Genomic DNA, 18,876 nt, shown 5'->3' with positions numbered 1-18,876 from the left:
CAAGGGAAGTAATTCTGAGAGTTAGGACATGGACTTGAGATGTGAGCACATGGTCAGCTGGACTCCATGGTGTTAGGTGTGGGGGATTTGGAGTTGGAGGGTTGGCTTTAATGTTTGAGGATTTGAGGACCTGAATCATACATATTAATGTCAATCATTTAAGCACTGATGAAGAATAAAAGTCAAGTCAACTGTATTGAAGGTATTGGCATTTTTTGTTGAAGAAGTGCATGACGTGTGACTTTGAAGTTGAATTGAATCTTGAACTGAGTATAGACTTGATTAGAACTGAACAAAGGATTTGGAAACTACATTTAATTGACATTAATATTATTATGACTTTCTAGAATTGAATACTAGAAGAGGATATATTTTGAATGTGGAAAACAAGCCATAACTTAGCATGAGCTATCTTGAAAGTGTTAGACCAAAACGTCAGCAAAAATTTACTGACACAGGCTTAGAATATCATCAGAAGGAGAAATATGATAACTTGAAACTGACTTTGAGGAAAGTTATGAACAATTTGATGTGTGTGAATGAACTTATATCAGAGGGTGCAGATTATGAAGTCGTCAGAACTGAATACAGTAACTTTCTTCTTGTATTTGAGGAATTGTTTTGTGACGAAGAGGAATATTTCAGGCAAGCAAATGAACAAGAAAGACAAGAGTATAATGAGAAAACTGATAGCAAAAGAAATGAGCTGATGCTCTTAAAAGCTCAAGTTGACAGTTTAAGTGAGAATGAAGCTAGAAAACTGGCCAACAATACAAGAAGAATTGGTCCCCAAGATAGCGTCAAATAAAACTAGGTTATCACAGGTTACTTCAGTGACAGCTGCTCGCATTAGAGAGGAGCAGAAAAAGCTGAAGTCTGGGCTAAAATAGAAGCTTTGAAGAAATTACAGGATTTAGAAATCTCCAAGATGAAACTTAAAATGGAAGAAGAAAGAATGTACCTAAAAGGGAAATTGCAATAGCAGAAGCTAGAACAAAGGTTTTAGAAGATTTTGAAAATTCGAGTGTAACAAGTACCTGTAGGTCCCAAAGAATGAGACCAAGTCATGACAAAGGTATCAATACAGAACATAGAACTGGTAGTCATTCACCACTAAAGCAAGAGATACACAAGTCTGCACACAGTAGTGTCATTAGTGAAACCATGAAGAAAGAAGTAGATACCAGACCATATGTACGTGAGCGGGACAGTAAACAAATAGTTGATGAGAGACAGCAACTAACACAAGGCATGTTTAGAAAACAGTTTCACTGAACAGAACCCAAGTCACAAGGAGGTAAATAATAATCACTATAGAGACAATAGAAGAGATAGATTCTATGAAGAGGAACAGCCATGTTTTCAAGGTGGTTACATAAGAGACACTCTCAACCTGAACAGGAGGATACAGTCAGATTGGGAAGAGTTGAACTATGAAGCTAATTCTCGTCCTGAAATGCTTCAGCCACAGCAATTTGACAGAGCGGAGAGACAAACACTTAGTGGACCAACACCCAAACAGCACTCTGCAAATCCTGAGGAAGCAATCACAAGCGTCGTCAATCAGCTCCGTAAACCAGTTCCAGAAATCATCAAGTTCAGCGGTAATCTGTTGGAGTACAAGAGTTTTATTCATCACTTGAGGACAAAGGTAGTTGCTTATGCAGAAGATACAGATGAAACTATGAACTACTTGAAACAGTTTACAACTGGGGAAGCTCACAAAATTGTATCCAGCTTTAGCTACTTGTACTCACGAAGAGGCTATAAAGCTGCGATGAGAGAACTAGAGAGTCACTATGGTGATACAGAGACAATTGCATCAGCGTTCATCAAGAAGGCGCTAGGCTGGAACCCCATCAAGAATGACAATGTAAAGCACTTGACGAATTCTCAATTTTCCTCACTGAATGCATGAATGCAGTAGAAAGCATTGAAGCTATGAAGGTGTTAGAATACCCTGACAATATCAAAAGCTAGTCACGAAGCTGCCTTACTACTATCATGACAAGGGGAGAGCCTATGTGGAGAGACGAAGAAGTACAAAACAGCTGATAAGATTTCATCACCTTGTAGACTTTGTCAAGCTGGAAGCCAGAAAAGCAAACGACCCAATCTATGGCAAGTTGGCACAAAGGCCTGAACACAAACCAGTTTAGAAGACACAACACAGCAATAGGAATCCAGTATATAAAGACAAGCAAATCTCTTTGCTACTGATCTTCCCACCAAGCAGTACAGTCAGAGTGAAGAGTTACAGTCTCTGACAAGAGCACAAGCTTATCTTGCACTGTGTATTTTCTGCCAGTCAAACCAACATGGTGAAGAAAGGTGTGAACAGTGGAGATCTCTACAACATATCGCTGAGATCAACATACTGAGGAACAAAGGTCATTGCTTCAGGTGCTTGAGGCATGGACATGTCAGTTAGTCTTGTCCCAAGAGGGAAGTTGCAAAATGTAAGAAGTGTAAGGGTCAACACCTAAGCATTCTTGACATGGACAAGAAAGATGAAAAAGTTGACAGGCAGGACAAGGTTGTGACAAAGCAGGTCGGAGACAACAAAAGTCCACTGAGTGCTTGCGCCAAGCTTCACACGCAGGAAGATGACACAGGGGCTGGTGAAGTACAGTGCACTTTGGCTATTATCCCAGTCAAGGTGAGATACAAGGACAGTTTGAAGTACATTAAGACATATGCATTCCTTGATCCCGGGAGTAGCGCAAAGTTTTGCACAGAGACACTGATGAATAGGCTAGGTTGTGAAGGAAGAAAGAAGATGATATCTCTCGAAACTATTGGTAAGCCCCACACTATGTCAACCTATGAAATCAGCGGTTTTACAGTCTGTGAACTGGAAATGAAATCTATAATTGAGTTGCCTAAGGTTTATACCAAGGAAAAATTACCCGTATCAAGAAACCACATTCCACAACAAGATGATGTCTCAAAATGGTCGCACCTATCTGACATCAACTTAAGCAAGAAGAAAATGGAAATAGGACTATTGATCGGCAACAATGTGGCAAGCGCATACACACCCCAAAAAAGTGAGAACCGGCTGGGTAGTATGGAACCTGCTTCGAGATTCTGTGACTGATGTCAACAACATGCAATATGCCAACAGAATAGAAGTAGCTGCTGTAACAGAAGAAGAAAAAGTTACAACAAGATGTTGAAAGACTCGATGAATTACGATTTCCCGGAACGGACAATAGATGATAGAAAAGAATATTCACAGGAAGATTTGATGTTCCTCAACAAGGTGACAGAGTCATTAGATTTCAAAGTTGGACATTACACGATTGGATTGCCTTTTAGAAGTGACAACGTCAAGTTACCAAACAACTCACGTCAAGCACTACAACGCCTTGGAAATCTCAAGATTAAGATGAAGAAGAATGCAGAGTTTCATTCCGACTACACAGATTTCACTACCAAAATCATTGACAATGGCTATGCGGAACAGGTGCCATGCGATGAATTTAACAGAGGTGACGGACGAGAACCACACCATGACGTCTACCATCCCCAGAAGCAAAAGATCCGAGTAGTATTTGATTGCTCCGCATTACACCAGGGCATCTCTCTGAACAACCAGCTATTACAAGGACCTGACCTAACCAACAGCCTACTTGGTATACTGTTGAGGTTTAGAGAAGAAAGAGTTGCCATAATGGGGGATATAGAGGCAATGTATTATCAGGTGAAAGTTCCAAAAGATGGTCAAGATTTCCTACGATGCTTCTGGTGGCGACATGTCTAAATATCCCTTGACCTACCACATGACTGTTCACTTGTTTGGAGCCATCTCCTCACCGACCTGTGCGAACATAGACCTCAGACAAACTGATATTGGCAATGAACCTTCCCTTCAGAAGAAGTCATGAACCTGATCAAGAAAAACTTCCATGTGGACGATTTCATAAAGCCAACGTGAACAGATGAGAAGGGGAAAGCACTTACCCAAGAAGTAACTCGGCTATGTTCTAATGGAGGCTTCCATTTGAACAAATGAATCAGTAACAGCCATAGTGTCATGAACTCAGTACCCATCAAAGAGCATGCTAAAGGTGCCATGAACCTAAACCTCGACAAAGACCAACTTCCATCTAAACGAGCACTTGGTGTTCATTGGAATGTCGAAGAAGATACAATCAGATTTGACGTGAACATCAAACCCAAGCCAGAAACAAGGAAAGGTATTCTATCAGTAACAAGCTCTGTCTTCGACCCTCTTGGATTGTTAGCACCATTTATGCTAACTGCAAGAATACTGCTGCAAAACCTGTGCAGACTGAAGATCAACTGGGATGACGACATTGGTGACAAAATGAAAGGAAGTGGCACGTTTGGATTGAAGATCTAAAGTTAGTAAGTGAACTTGAAATCCCAAGATGTTACAAACCACCTAATTTTGGAGAAGTTAGCACTTGTGATCTACACATGTTTTCTGATGCCAGTGATGCAGGCTACGGTGTCACTGCCTACATATGCATTACAAACAGTCAAGATGAAATCCACTGCATCCTAGTTCTCGGAAAGTCAAGAGTGGTTCCTCTGAAAAAGATCACTATTCCACGATTCGAGCTCAGAGCTGCAGTTCTATCTGTACGACTAAGCAAAGTGCTGACAAGAGAACTTGAATATCCACTGCAACATGGCTACTTTTGGACCGACAGCATGTCTCTTATACGGTACATAAGTAATTAAACTACCAGATTTCACACTTTTGTTGCAAACAGGGTTGCATTGATCAGAGAAGCTTCAGATGTTGAACAGTGGAACTACATAGACTCAAAGTCTAACCCAGCAGACATGGCGTCAAGAGGTAATAACTCGAGTATTTGGTTGAATGGACCAGAAATTCTACAGACTCCAATCAACACTGGAAACCAAGATCAAAAACATTTGAAAATAGAAAGCGACGATCCAGAAATCAAGTGCCATGTCAATAGCACAATGACTCAGACTATTCCCACCATTTTTCAGACTGGATGAAGTTTGTTTTGTTTTTTTGTTTTTTTATTCATTCAAAATCAGTAGATACAAAATATAAAAAGTACATGATGCAACAACACTTGTACACCGTAAAACAAATTCATATGGGTTGGCATTACACATATTGAAATCTTCATTAAGCTGGGAATGTGTGCAGTAGAGATGACCATTTTCTGTCAAATTGTAATATGTTTTGATTCTTACTGGCAATAAACTTTTCTGTCTTGAAAATATCACTCAATATTTTTACAAATGTATCGAGTGAGTGATTTTTTTAATGCTTGATATATGGATATATTTTTACTGGCAAGAAGTATGTGATTCATAAGGTCGTTATTATTTTCGCCAATTAAGACTGTATATTTTGTCAGGGTAAAATTTTCTGATGATTTATCTTCAATATATTCTTTCAGTTTCAACCAGAACGTTTTCACACACTCACATTCACAATAAACATGTATCAAATTTTCTGACATTAAATTACAAAATGAGCAAAGTTCATCATCTACTAATTTCATTCTCAATAATTCTCTCTTTGTGTAGACAATATTGTGGATAAATTTAAACTGGAAGTCAATCAATTTAGTATTTTTTGTACATCTTCTATATTTTCTAAAAAAATCTTGCCATGGAATTGCAATATCAAAGATATTTTGCCATTTTTCACATGTTGTAGGTAGGTTTTTTCAGTAGTTATAAGTTTATCATAGAAATATCTGGATCTCTTTGGTGCTGAAAGTAAATCTATCAGTGATGTGTTAAGATAATGATTATGAACAATCAATAAATTCTTTCTTATAGTATCTTTCCATTTTTGGGGTATATTTGAAAGAACCTGATAATAGTCAAGAATTGTGCCTTTAATTTTGTAAGTTTTCTTAAGTTCACTAAATGGCAAAATACCTTGATCATTACACAAGTCTCTTATAGAGTGAATACCTTTGAGATGCCAATGTCTTATAATGAAATTACTATTTTGGAATTGGTGATTGAACCAAAGGGGTTGGGATAAGATTTGATCAATATCTGTAAAATCAGTTTTATGTGTTTTATAGAATATTCCCCATGCAGCCAATACATCTTTCCAATAGGGATTCATAACACTGACATAATTTTCAATATTGGCTCCAAGCAGAAATATATCTTTAAATGGAAAGATGCTAGGGCTAGAGCTGCTATTATTTTGAAGATATTTATGTAAAACTGACAGTTTTAAAGAGTTTATGAATATCTGTACCTCCCCTCTTCATATTTTCTAATAAGTGTCGTTCGCTTTATCTTATCCCGCTTATCATTCCAGATGAATTTATAAAATATATTGTTTAATTTGTCAATGAATTCCTTTGAAGGATTTGGGAGTGAAGTGAAGATATGCACCAATGATGAAAGTGCTAAAGTTTTAATAACAGTTATTTTCCCTATTATTGTCAACTTTCTTTTCCTCCACCCCTAGAGTTCTATTAATAATTTCTAGTCTTTTTCTTGTATCAGCAGAAACAGAATTCCAGACAAATCAAGCACTTGATCCCATTATTTCACGAGGCACAGTTCGGGTTGGAGGTCGACTTGACGAAGCAGAACTTTCTTATGATGCTAAACATCCTATCATATTGCCAAAGAACTCTCCTATCACTGAATTCATTGTGAGAGATATTCACAAAAGGGTTGGACATTTAGGGAAAAACACAATGCTGTCTGAACTTCATCAAAAGTTTCGGATTGTAGGAGCAGGAAATGTAATCAAAAGTGTCCTGTCTAAATGTGTAACATGCAAGAAATATCAGGCTCAAACTCTAGGACAGAAGATGGGTGACTTGCCGCAAAGAAGATTGTCAACTGACGAACCACCATTTGCCAACACAGAAATGGATTTCTTTGGACCAATATTGGTGAAACGTGGGAGAGTTTTCACCTGTTTAGCCATAAGGGCTGTCCACTTGGAAGTGGCACACAGCCTCGACACAGATTCATGTATAAATGTTTTTCAGCGCTTTACTGTGAGACGAGGCCATGTGAAATCCATTTACTCAGAAAATGGAACCAACTTGGTTGGCTCTCAGAAAGAATTAAAACTTGAAATTCAGAATGGGAATCGACACAAAATCACAAAAGAACTCCAACAAAAGCAGATTGATGGGCACTTCAACCCACCTAGTGGCTCACACTTCGGTGGAATTTGGGAGAGACTCCTTAGATCATTAAGAAAGATTATCCATTCTCTCATGCAAGAGCAAATTATTCATTTGGACGATGAAGGGCTACAAACGCTTTTTTTTTAGATCGAAGCAAATCTCAACAATCGGCCGATTACAGAATTATCTTCAGATCCCAGTGACCTGACCCCTTTAACTCCAAATCACCTCCTGCTACTTAGACCTGGTGAAAGCTTTCCACCTGGTATCTTCGACAAAGATGATAGTTATGGGAAACGTCGCTCGAAGCAAATCCAGTACCTTTCAGACATATTTTTGAAAAGGTGGCATAAAGAGTATATAGTACTGTTAAATCAAAGACAGAAGTGGTGTTTCCCGAAAAGAAACGTACAAGTCGGAGACGTTGTGTTCGTAGTTGATAACCCTCCGAGAAACTCCTGGGCTATGGCCAGGGTCCTAGATGTGATGGCTGATGGAAAAGGACTCGTTCGTGCTGTTCGAGTCAAAACTCGGTCGGGCGAATACGTTCGACCAGTACATAAGCTGTGCATGCTGCTAGAAAATGACTGAAGACAAGATTGTCTCCCCTGGTCTTCAGTGAAGTGAATGTGGTGAACTTTAATTATCAATGTTGTATATCACCATTTCAAGACCAAAGAGATTTGATGAACAGACAAGGACTTAAGAATCTTAAAGAACTCTTTCATTTTGTGTAAATTGCTTTACATACTGAAAGGTTTTCTTTTACACATTTTATAGCAATTCAGTAAATTATATTAGTTTGTGGGAAGTTTGTAGTTTAAGGTTTTAATATCAAACTTCAACCACTCTAGTAGTATTCATTTTATTTTGTGGGGATTTCGTGCAAAAGGTTATATTTAAATTTTGACCAGTTTGGGGGGTTATTATCATGCGTAATTGCTTCCATTTGGTTAATGACGTAATTAAGGGGCTGGTATGTTATGGCCAAAATTATTAGTTGAAATAATTTTTATGTCAAAACTTTAATTTTTGTGCGAAACTAAATTAGTAAAGATTTTGGGACACTTAGCTCAAGCCAGGGGCCAAGGGAAGTAATTCTGAGAATTGGGACATGGACTTGAGATGTGAACTCATGGTCAGCTGGACTCCATGGTGTTAGGTGTGTGGATTTGGAGTTGGAGGGTTGGCTTTAATGTTTAAGGATTTGAGGACCTGAATCATACATATTAAAGTCAATCATTCAAGCACTGATGAAGAATAAAAGACAAGTCAACTGTATTGAAGGTATTGGCATTTTTTGTTGAAGAAGTGCATGACATGTGACTTTGAAGTTGAATTGAATCTTGACCTGAGTATAGACTTGATTAGAACTGAACAAAGGATTTGGAAACTACAACGGGTTTTTTATCACTGAGAACCATAGCAAGTGACAGGGCGGAGTTGACGAAATACCTACAGATTAGATTAGATATAATTAGAACTAGAATAATATACATATCAGACGAAATACACATAGGTCAAATACCAACATTGCACAAGATTGTCTTACAGTCAAAGTGGTTCAAAAAGGAGGTCAGGGTCATGTTCGCGTATTTCGTTTATGCGGTTAATAAACGAATTCGTTCGTGGAGAGAAACGAGTCCTTACTCGTTGTAAGGTAATTTGAAATCAGTTGACACCAATCGAGATATGTGGTAGTGGCATTAGTTTTGCTTGTGAAGGGTGATATAGTGGGTCACCATAATTAAACCATTTTGCCCATCTCTGATATAGCTTGTACACGCTATATCAGAGATGCGTGAGTCCTGTTTTTGGTTGTGCAATAGTTTATGTCCACTATCTTTTACACAACACAATAAATGTAAACATATGTATTTCCCAATATGCATTTGGCCATCAAGCCTGGACATCGGATTTGAAAAACAAAAGTTTTGAGATGACCCCCGACTCGAAATGCTACACAGTACAATACATCTATAATGTATTGCTCACTAACACAAAATCTAATAATGGCAACAAAACCAAATATGCACAGTCACTTGAAATCTACAAACCAGCTCTAATGATTTGTCTCATAATTTTGGACACCAGAATAGAAAAGGTGTTTAACATTATTTTGTTGTCACTTTTCGCATTTTCTGCGAGGGAAAGACCACTTGCTATTAGAACACCCAGGTAATTAACAAGCGTGTGTAGTGAAATTTCAATTTTACAGCTAAAACTCGCACACCTGGCTGTTCTACGAGCAAGTGGTTCCTCCTCGTAAAAAATGCAAAAAGGCTCGCCAAACACAAAATACAATATTCCTAATGCAGGATATTACCATCCCAAAACACACTCGCGTGGTAACGTATATTTGATTCCCGCTGCTTCTCAATCATTAACGCCCCATCCACCCCACAATTCTAATTCAACTTAGTATGTAACACGAGTTCTGATTGGTCAATGATTTAATCAGCATATATGGTCGCAATTTGAAAACCGATTCACCAAACCCTTTGAATGCATCCCTACACTACTGGGGTAACGCTGTTTTTCAGGGTATTGTCATTTGCAGAAGCTCTAGATCAAGTAACTCCCCTATCCCGCCAAAATTGATGGATTTTGCTTTTAAAAAAGACAAACCAGTATCATAAATTTAATTGAAAGTTCAAACAACTTACTCGCAACGGGCTGTTGACCCAGCACTGTTAGGTGATGAAATAAGATTTATGACGTCATTATGGAACGTGACGTCACCTGCTGGCCCGTAGTTGAGGAATCTGCGGGCCATTTTCATTTGCAGCGGCTCGATCATTTCTTAAAACTTGAGGGCGGTTTCATGATAATTCTGTCCATTTTAGCTATAACACTATGATTTATTCATCATTGTCCGATTTAGTCAGTGTGCACATAATAAACGTGTTGAACATTTACTGGCGATGGTGTAAGTTCAAGGAGTGATATGATTAACCTTTGACCTAGAGGAACTTTGACCTGGTTTAAATAATGAATTTCTTTCACGAACAAACAGTGTGAAACAAGTTGAATTAGAATGGGGATAACTGTACTGTGTTTGACGAATTGGGGACGTATACCGGTGGTTATATAGCCGCAAAAATCTAACATTATATCGGATCCGCTTACGCGGACGTGATTGGACGTCATACGTTATTTTTATAATGATGCTGCAATCCACTTTTCATTGTCCATATTGCAACCTGGGTGACAGAAGAAGAGTTAACATCTTTTTTTATCATGAGAATGTACAAACTACCTCCATTGTGGAAGAGATTAAATGTGAGTAAGCAGATATGGCCCTTAGATCACTCCACAGTAACGCGCTGACATTAAGAAGCTGTTCTGTCGTGGGTAAAGATAGCTTGTGAGAAGCGGAGACTCATTCAGGACACGCGTACAGTGATAATGGCGAAGTTATTGCTTGTCGTAGTTGTGACAGTGCTGTCCATATCGGCCATTACAGATGGTGACAGTAAGTCTGTCTGTCTGTCTGTCTGTCTGTCTGTATATCTGTGTGTCTGTCTGTCTGTCTGTCTGTCTGTTACTCTTATATTTGATCCTCTAAACAGTTGATATGTACAAGCAAGGGGAACAGACGTCGCCATGATCCTGTGTCTGAATGGTTATGTTTTTTATGCATATCAATTAACCTGCCATAGCACGGTCCAAAGTATGTGCCTCTTACATGAAAATGCGTAAAAGACTAACGGGATCGTTTGGTCAGGGTCGCTGTCTTGGTTGACACGTCATTGTATCCTAACTGCGTAGATCGATGCTCATGCTGTTGATCACTGGATTGCCTGGTCTAAACTCGATTATTTACAGATCGCCGCCACGTAATCAGAATATTGCTGAACATTGTTGCGTTAAACAACAAACAAACAAATACTATACTACGTAACCCGATAGCAAGAAACGTTTTGAACATGTTCAAATCTTCAAAAATACAATTAGACTTAAATTTCTTTCAATTAGACAATCCTACTTCCGTAACGAGTACATATACAGTTCGGATTATCCCCAAATTCATATCAGTTTGAAGAAAACAATCTTTTAACATTGAATTATGTATATCAAAATATACTTAAGACAAACCGGTTACAAATCGGCCTGAAGTGCATGCAAAACAGTGAAAAAAACAGGAATGATTAATGACTGATGGTTTAACTCATTTGATATTTAATCATGGAATATAAATACACAAAATCTAATTAACTGTCAATCACAAGATATTTGTTGTTTCGTTAGAAAATTGAGCAATCAGAAACTCATTATTGAATTTTTCGTCATGGATATTACCTATATTTGCCGTAGAATGTCCTCCCAACTGTCAAGAGACTGACTGCACATTCATGGGTTGTCTCCACTGTGATCCGGGATACTGTGATTATTCGGATGACATAACCCGGTGAGAAAATACAAAATATATAAATATAAAATCTCTTCTCGTCGTGAGATTTCAGGGCGGTGGACACGAGATAAAGGCTTCCCATGAAATCGAATCAAGTCTTGGGCCTTCAAACTTGCACACACAGCTCAGGTGCAGTTGAAATATTTATCATTAATGATGGTTATGGTAAAACGGATAATATTTCTTAAGTTTAGATTTACGACATTAGGTAACATCTTCAAATTTGAAAAATTTACGACAACACGTATCAAAATTTACAGATACATGATCTACTGGTGCTAACAGGTCATATGTTTTGTCCCACAGTAAATTCAGATGCGTCACAAAGTGCCCGGATGGAATGTACTGTCAAGCACGCCTCAACCTGTGTATCCAGGGTAAGTTCCTTAACCTTGGTGTACCTTGATACATTCAGGGCATCAAACATATTCAGCAAACAGTTACATAGGTACAACCTGAGGCAAACCAACTTAAACCTACTCCAGTCTTCATCTGCGTGACATGAAATTGGATATGACTAAACATGTTATCAACATTTCACTTGGTCATAATAGCCAATGAAACGCTGCAAAGATCCAAAACACATCTATGACATACAGTCAAATCCCGATGAGTCGAATCTCTGGGGACCAAGTATTAAATTCGACTTATCGATGTATTCGAGACATAGGTATGTCTATGAGGGTAGAAAAAAAGATGATCCGGTCCTAATTCCTCCGCCTAAGCATTTGTTTATCTAATGATTTCCCTATCACTCATAGGGGCACCTTATCAGTTCCAGTCTGATTAGCACAGACAGTGATTTCCGTAAAATCACTAATATGCCTTTTGAACTACCTATTATAAGCCTGTGTAGATCCGGGTTAGAATTAGCAATCGAAGATCCGGGTCTTCAGCAACCCATGCTTATCGTAAGAGGCGACTTACGGAATAGGGTGGTCAAGCTCATTTGCATAGATCTATTGCTTAGATCCAAATTTCGTAGATCGGTGCTCATGATGTCAATCACTGGATTGTCTGGTACAGACAACCGATGATTTACAGACCGCAGTCATATAGCTGGAATATCGCTGAGTGCGGAGTTAAACAAAAATAAAAAACCAAAAACTCTATAACCATTGCCATCCAATAACATTTACAATACATTACCATCCAATTTCCAGAAAAGGCTTTCCGAGAGAAAACATAAAACATCGTACTGGAAATCAACAACACATCAAAGACACCTACATTATTTTGGGAGAGATGTAAAGTGAACACATTTCCTCGCAAAGCAATAAATCTACCTCATCTGAAATGGGATTCTCTTCATACACTCAGTATAACAGATGCTGTTCTCTCAGCTTTTGGGGCGCACGTAACACGCGTGTTTTTGACTCATGTGTTGCTGCATACATGCCCATTTAGGTGTGGTTTTCGTGCTACTCTGCTTTTATGTTTCTGGGTCCCGATCCACAAAGCGTTCGTAACATTACGACCTGTCGTAACTATATAGTTTACCATTGGCTTACGAACGTCGTAGCACTACGAATGCTTTGTGGATCGGGACCCTGATCCATAAAACGTTCGTAGCACTATGGCATTCGTAAGCCTATAATAAAGTATCGAGTTACGATAGGTGTAGATCGCCGTGACAACTGCATATTCATATGGTGGAGGTATGTATACTACATAGTTTGACTGAAGGAGTTTGATCAGAAATATTTTCTTCTCGAATACCTCTTCTGATCCATATACTGTATACCACTACTTTAACATAGTATATAATAAATTCAGAACAAACAGAAAAAGCAGAAGGCGACACAAATTAACATTCTCTGATTCACTCTGACACTATCAGATTTACGCTTTCGTCCATGTCTTTTCTTTGTAGACAAGTGACACAAAGAAAGGGATGCCGGAAGTGGAGAAAGCCAAAGGAAACACTGGACTCTTCAATAGGCTTCTGGCATAGGTTATTACTGAGGTTTACTCTGTTTAAATATTGGATAAAATAATGTAATAAATTGATGCATTGGACACTTATCTTTTGGAGATGATTTATTACGACAAAGACGTATTGTGTTGTGTTACTGTGTCTAAATGCGGAGAGCTTTAACTGTTTCCTGTTCAACTATCGCCAATGGAAAAGGATAACCTCTTTGAGTGGCATTTTAGAAGTTGGGAAGTACAATATAGAACAAACTTTATGGATAACAACTTCCTTTTATTCGTGAGTGCGACGTTTCGATACAGAATGTCATTATGCTTGACAACGGTACAAGAATCTGTATCGAAACGTCGCACTCACGAATAAAAAGAAGTTGTTATCCATAAAGTTTGTTCTATATTGAATGGAAAAGGAACCTGGTATACGGAGGTGAACAGAAGTTAAGATCCATTCAAAGTTGCTGCACATACATAGCAGCGTACACGCATGTGTGCTTCTGCTTTTACGAGTGCAGTCTTTTATCGGATTTATTGTGCTGGAAAATAGCATGGCATGCCCCAATCACACCCATTATACTTGAGGCAAACAGGCAGACACTGGAAACGGATCACCATGTAAACTGGTGATACTGAGGATAGCCTGAACCATACCTACTTCCTTAGTGATGTAATAGTTCCAGAAAGAGACATTATCCACCTGTATCATAGCGGTCCCGGGTCGTTTCAACCCAAGTCGTTTCACCCGGGTGTTTCATCCCAATTCCAAACTAGGTCAATTCATCCAACATTAAGGGTTTAATCTAATTTTAAGAATGATTTTTCATGTAAAAGTCCAACAGCAACTGGTAATGGATGATACAGAGATGTTTCACAGTAACTTCAGAATTTCATGGCACAAACAGATAAGGAACATATTCTCTTAAAATGCAATACGTCCTATTAATATGTCCTTTACATCATTCCATAGTAACGTGCTGACATTAAAAGACTGTTCTGTCAGGGTATATAGATAGCATGTTACAAAAGAAGACTTGTTTATAACAAGTTTCCACCGATAATGGCGAAGTGTTTGCTCATAGTAGTTTTGACTGTGCTGTCCACCGCTGTCATTGCAGAGGCGCAGTTAGGTGGCAGTAAGTATATGGCTGTTTGTTTGTTTGTCTATTAATAAATCCGTTAAACAGTTGACGTATGTGAGCAAAGTTAACAGAGGTCGTCTTGACATCGTACTCTCGCCTTATCTCCTAATGGTGCCTTGTCCTTACTTACGAAGAACTACGTAACCCTGTGGCCAGATACTCAACGAACACACACAAAAGTTAAAATACAATTAAACGCAGTATATTTTTCATTTAGACAATCGTGTTGAACCAAATGTCACATATTTACAACACACTTTCCACTCCGAGTAGACATGCAGTTCAGATAATGATTTGAAGAAACAATGCCCTCGACATTAACGTACGCGGGAAGGTAAAAATCTTCAACACTACCCAAAGTTGCAAGACAATTGTGGCGATAGTGGTGTTACACACTTAGAATGTCCATGAGATGGTAAGAAAATTCCAAGTCTATCTTGCCTAGTGTTACAGTGGTAGTGTAATCAGAAACACCCTACTTAAATGAAAAACACCAAAATTGAGGACAGAGTAGTGCTTAGGGTTCTCTCAAAAGAGGGAGTCAACGCGATCAACATGCATGCATAATTGTGGGGTGGGGTGGGATGTGGGGTGGGGGTTTGACCTTTAATATTCCGCTGTGGTAAGATGGGCTGCTGAGTTTAAGCGTGGGCGTATGCAGCTTGACCTACAGTACCTGCAGACAGCAGTCAGTCAGAAGACTTCAAGGCATTGGCAGCTTTCAGTACATATGGACAACTTGCACTGATGTGCAGGGATATTATATCCAAAAAAAGGAATTCATAAATCTTTCACAACAATTACTTTGTATTTTGAGTTCTGTGAACCTTTTGCCCGTCTCTATCCATCAAAATATATTAAACACAAAGTGGTTAAAAATCGGCCATTAAACCGGAATCATTAAAATATTAATGACCGACTAGTTAAATCCTTTACATTATCAAAGTGTATGAATATATAAATTTATAACGATTATATGACTGAACTGACGTAGAAAAGAAAGTACACGCTTGGTGTTTTGGGATCATGTTCCAAAAGATCAGTTTGAGAAATGGTTTGAGATTTCGACTTAAAGTTGTAAACATGTTACCATTGCGTACATGTTGCCAAAACGCCACATATATCGTACCCAGCTGGGACATTGCCAGAGGCTCACGTTCTTCGCCCAACGTGGACGATTCGATTAATGACATGCCCCGAAATGGTCTATAGGCCCTTATACTGACAGCACGCAGTCGTCTCATCACCGTGTTCTTGCTGATGTGATGACGCGACGCGGTTGATGCTGAAGATGAATGCGCAGGTGACGGCCATCTTGCAGGGTGGTCACATTCAGTCTTGCTGTTCAAGATGTCTAACCAGCCTGGTCTAATGATAGTCTGCCTTGTACAACCGAACTTTCTGGCAACATAGCAGTTCAAAGCCCCCATCTACGACATTCCATTGGTTCGTTCTCCTTCCAATGATGCTAAGATTGACATTTTGATCTGTGCCTTTAACAGGTATACTTGTATACAGCTAACAATATCAATCGACTGTGTTTACAGTGTTGGTGCAAATATAGCGCAAGAGATTTTTAAAAATCATAATTTTCATGATATTCCAGTCTCAGCAGTGATAAGGAATGAGTGAGTGACTTTAGTTTTACGCCGCACTCGGTAATATTCCAATTATATGAAGGCGGTCTGTAAATAATTGAGTCTGGACCAGACAATCCAGCGACCAACAGCATGGGCATCGATCTACGCAATTGGGATACGGTGACATGTGTCAACCAAGTCAGCGAACCTGACCACCCGATCCCTTTAGTCCCTTTTTACGACAAGAATGGGTTACTGAAGATCAATTCAAATCCGGATCTTCGCCGGTAGCAGTGGAAAGGATATCTGACTTATTTTGGCACCGTGTACACAATATAAATCATGAGTTACTGAAGATCAATTCTGACCCGGATCTTCACGGGTAGCAGTGGAAAGGATATCTGTCTTATTTTGGCACCGTGTACACAGTGTAAATCATGCGTTAATGGAAGTCAATTCTAACCCGGATCTTCACGGGTAGCAGTGGAAAGGATATCTGTCTTATTTTGGCACCGTGTACACAATATAAATCATGAGTTACTGAAGATCAATTCTGACCCGGATCTTCACGGGTAGCAGTGGAAAGGATATCTGTCTTGTTTTAGCGCCGTGTACACAGTGTAAATCATGAGTTACTGAAGATCAATTCTAACCCGGATCTTCACGGGTAGCAGTGGAAAGGATATCTGTCTTGTTTTGGCGCCGTGTACACAGTGTAAATCACTATGAAAACACGAAAAACTTTATGTTTTTAAAGTTATTCCCCCAAACAAGTGTGTACTTTCTAGTGTAGGTGAGTGAATATGTTTTAACGAGGTATTCCCGTGAAGTAGAATGTTGTTATTACAGTATCATCCCCTTGTTGTAAAGGGTTAAGTCACTGGGTGCTGTAAAATTCTGAACTGTGTTGTGAAATATGATTTGAATTTACTGAGTTCGTTCACTGAGTTTAGCTCACTTGATACTGATTAATGTGAAACTGATTAATTTGTTCACACAATCAGTGCCACAGAGTACACTTGCATATCTTACATATTGTAAAAAATACCTGGAAAGGATGTTACTTTCATTTTGCCCAGTGTGCGTGTAGGAAAACACAGAACGTCGGTCCCCAGACGGACTACAAGAACAACGAGGATGCTGTTCATCCGTCGTGTTCGTCTTTCTTTAGTTACAGAGGCAATTGTAAGTATATTTACTGATTCATAAACTGTTATATAGTCACATATAATATATTTCATTATATCATACCATAAAAACCAAACCATGCTATTACTGTTTCTCAAAAATATAATTACATAATGTATTATGATACCACAAAACCCAAACCATTTCATTTCGAGTTTTACGAGGTAACATTGTCTAACTTTTGTGTTTTTGCATATTAGGTGGAAGATGTCTGGCTCCAAATCCTAGCGGACATGCCCCAGGACAACAGATGTCTGCAGGTCGCAGAACGGGCCCAGAACAAACAACAGCTTGGAGAGATGGCATGGCAGATTAAAGATCGTTGAAAGGCCTACCCAACGTATTCAAGATGATAAAATTCCTATTGGACGAGCAAAAAATTAACGAACTGAAAATGTTGCAATACAGTGTCAGCCAGAGACTGCCCCAAAAGAAAATGAAGTACAGTCGAGCACCGTTGTGTCGAACTCGATATCTCGGTTGTCTCGATATAACATCTCGATCCCGGCAGAATCCTTCATAATTTATCATCATTCAAGCTCTTTTAACTCGATACGGATGTCTCGATATTTCGGATATCTCGATACGATTTCAAGACCTCCACAGAGAACTGTCCATCCAGCAACACAGACTTGCGCGTGGAAACATTGATGTGTTGTACTACTTAGATAGAGTATCTCATGGAATGAAACCAGCTTGAAGTAATGTAATATGTGTAGTATGAATTGTGTGAATTGTGACTACTGGGTGCTTTATAGTGATATTGATAAAATAATTAATTTGTTACTAAGGAAAAATGTATTAACTGAATTGTACATATAACAGAATATATATTTGTACTTTGTAATGTTTGGTGCAATGTTTGATATGTTTCATATGATATGTTTCATCTTGTGATTAATTGTGGCGACACCAAATAAATTATGTCATGAAATGTTAAATATCAGTTTACACTCATTTCGTTTCTTTACTAGTTCAAGTTTTCGTATCAACCCTATGCCTGTTAAAACATAGACTGGCCTTTGTTTGAGATCATCAGGCCTTGAAGGTAAACCCTCCAAGCTCAGTCCTATGTTTTTACAATCCTATTTCATGGGAACGAACCGTTATAACATGAAGCTGCTCAAATTTGTCTTTACAACATCTTAGCAACCAGAAAGACCTTTTTGTCACTGATATTAACTATATTTGCCACAGATTGTCCTCCCAACTGTCAAGATACCGTGTGCCCATTCATGGGGTGTCTCCGCTGTGATCCGGGATACTGCCATTATTCCGACGACAAAACCGGGTGAGCTATTTACAAAAGATATAAAGTCCGAGACTTCAGGAAACACCACACATAGGTTACCCATAGAATCGAATTCAAGTCTGCGGTGAGGTGTTACACTTGTGGAAGTACAACAGACCTGCAATGGAAACATTAAATTATATCGTCAATAATTGTCTTTATAAAACAGAGATAATATACTATGCCCCAAAAGAAACGCATA

The sequence above is a fragment of the Haliotis rubra genome, unplaced genomic scaffold (genome assembly GCF_003918875.1).
Source record: "Haliotis rubra isolate DU_JTF1 unplaced genomic scaffold, ASM391887v1 Scf58, whole genome shotgun sequence".
NCBI lineage: Eukaryota > Metazoa > Mollusca > Gastropoda > Lepetellida > Haliotidae > Haliotis > Haliotis rubra.
This window is presented reverse-complemented; position numbering follows the sequence as displayed.